Source organism: Equus asinus, unplaced genomic scaffold, assembly GCF_041296235.1.
Source record: "Equus asinus isolate D_3611 breed Donkey unplaced genomic scaffold, EquAss-T2T_v2 contig_362, whole genome shotgun sequence".
NCBI lineage: Eukaryota > Metazoa > Chordata > Mammalia > Perissodactyla > Equidae > Equus > Equus asinus.
The window spans coordinates 65001-67500 of record NW_027225030.1 but is presented as its reverse complement, the minus strand read 5'-3'; the positions used below and the strand labels follow the sequence as shown (position 1 = coordinate 67500).

The following is a 2500-nucleotide window of genomic DNA, read 5'->3' as shown; positions in this document are numbered from 1 at the left end:
CGGTCCCGGGTCGGCGGTGGTCCGGAGGGAGTGGGCTCGATCTCGGCGAGCCCACGAGCCCCTTCCGGCCTCCGTCCGCCCGGCGTTCCGAGGCCGCCGCGTCCTCCGCGCCGCCGCCCCCGGCGCGTCCGTCCCCGCGCCCTCCGGTCTCCCGCGAGGCGGGCCGGCGTTGTCGCGCCGCGCCTCCGTCTCCGGCGCCGTCCGTCCCCCGCTCTCGCGGGCGGCGGCGCCCTCGGCGCGTCTCGGGAAGGGCGGCGTGGCGGCGCGAGCCCCCGCGGAGTCCCCGGGGTCAGGTCCCCCGGGGGCCTCGGAGCCTCGGCTCACGCGGGGTGCCCGCCGCCCGCCGCCTCCCGTCGCCCGCCCTGGGCCGTTCCCCGGCCGTCGGCGTCGTCGTCCGTCCGACGGTGCCTCCGCGTCTCCGCCCGCCCTCGGCGCCCCGGGCGCCCGCGTCCGGCCGGCCACGTCCGCCCACCACCCCCGCCCTGTCCGCTCGCTCCCCGCTTCCCCGCCGCAGCCCCTCGCCCTCCGTGGCGAGGGGCCTGGGACGCGGGTGCGGGGAGGGTCCCCGGGGGAAAGTCGGGTCGGGTCTGGTGGCGTGCGTCGGACGCGAGGGGGGCACGCCCGGCGTCGAGGGGGCCGCGGGCGCGGTGGGCTCGTCGGTCGGCGGCGCCCGGCGGTGTGGGGTTCGGTCACGGGCGGGCAGCGCCGAGGCCTGCGTCCGTCCCCGGGTGGCCGCGGGCGGCGCGGGCGGCGTCGAGGCGGTGGCCGCGCGGCACTACCCGCTCCGCCTCGTCCGTTGCTTTGGCTTCCCCCCATCCAGGTACCTAGCGCGTCCCGGCGCGGAGGTTTAAAGACCCCTGGGGGGCCTCGCCCGTCCGCCTTGGGTCGGGGCGGTCGGGCCCGCGGGGAGTCGGGAGGCCTGGCCCTTCTCCCCCAGACTCCGCCTCGCCGGGCCGGGGCGCCGCGCCGTGCCGCGCCGCGCCGCCGTCGCGGCGGCCGTCGGGAGGGGGCGTCCCCGGCGGCCGTCGTGTCGTCGCGTGCGCGCGCGGGCGTGTGCGCGCCCCCGCGTCCTCGGGCGAGGCGGGAGCCCCCGGGCGCCTGTGGGGTGTCCGAGCACGGCCCCGCGGGGCCCGTGCCGGACGCCCCGTCGTCCAACCTTCCGGCCTCACGGAGTCTGGTCTCGTTGTGCCTTTCTGGCCGGCCGGAGGCACCCTCCGGGGATGTGCCGTGCCAGGGGCGGGCTCTTCCCCCGCCCTGCGGGGGGACCCCGCCGTTCAAACTCGTACGACTCTTAGCGGTGGATCACTCGGCTCGTGCGTCGATGAAGAACGCAGCTAGCTGCGAGAATTAATGTGAATTGCAGGACACATTGATCATCGACACTTCGAACGCACTTGCGGCCCCGGGTTCCTCCCGGGGCTACGCCTGTCTGAGCGTCGCTTGACGATCAATCGCCCCCGGGGTGTGGGTGTCGCCTGCCCCGGGGCGCGCGGCTGGGGGTCTCTCGCAGGGCCCGCCCCGGGCCCTCCGTCCCCCTAAGTGCAGACGCGGTGCCCCTCCTCCGCCCCGCGCGCCCGCCCCTCCTCCCACGCGCCCCGGCGCCCGGTCGTCGGAGGCGCGTGGGGGTCGGCGGCGGCGGCGCCGCGCGGGGTCCCGGGGTGGGGGCCGCCGCCCGCGAGTCGAGGGAGAGACAGACGCGAGAGCTCGCGCCGAGGTGCCCGTGGCCGCCACGGTGCCTTCGGGGGCTCCCTCGCGCCGCACGCGGCCTCGGGGTGGCCGGGGCGGGGACGAGACGGGTCCCGCGGCGCGCGGTCGGGGCCGCCGGGTTCGGGGGGCCCGCGTCCGGGCCGCCTGTCCGGTCGCCGCTCGCCCCCGTCGGCGGTCCGTCCCGGTGCGTCCGGCCGGCCCCTCGCCGGTCCCCGGCGCGCCCGGGTCCCGGACCGTGACCCCTCCCCGGCCTCGCCCCGTCGGGGTGGCTCGCGCCGAGGCCGAGTCGCGTGCGCGGGGCCGCGCCCCGGGGACGCGGGCCCCGGCGGTGACCCGCGGGACGCCGCGGCGTCGTCCGCCGCCGCGCGCCCTCCCCTGGGTCGCGGCCGCGCCGCGCCGTGTGCCCCGAGCCCCGGGCGGGCGGGCGGGCGCCGCGTCCGCCGCCCGACGGGCCGTGGCGGCTCGCGGCGGAGGGGCGGGTGTCGGGAGGCGGTGGGACGCGCGCGGGTAAGGTCGGCGGTCGGGGGCGACCGCCGGCCCCGCCGCGCCCGCCGCCGCCCCTCCGCCCTCTCCTCCCACGCGTCGCCGCGACGCGTCCGCCGTGCGCGTGGCGGCGTCCCGCTCCGCCCCCCCTCCTCCCCGGCGGGGCCCCTCGCCCGTGCCGCCGGCTCGTGCCCCCGTCCGCCCGCCCGCGTCTCTCCGCCCGCCCGCCCGCTCGCCCGCCCGCCCGCCCTCCTTCGGGGGTCGGTCGTGGCGGGGGGGGCGGGGCGGGGCGGAAGGCCGGGCGGACGTC

At 81.6% G+C, this 2500-nt stretch overlaps 1 non-coding gene across 1 annotated transcript; it reads left to right on the top strand.

The window, feature by feature from the left end:
- Nucleotides 1–1286: 1286 nt before the first annotated feature.
- LOC139043794 (5.8S ribosomal RNA) lies at nucleotides 1287–1439 on the top strand. Its single transcript, XR_011500860.1, has one exon. It is a non-coding gene; the product is annotated as a 5.8S ribosomal RNA (ribosomal RNA).
- The last annotated feature ends 1061 nt before the right edge of the window (nucleotides 1440–2500 follow it).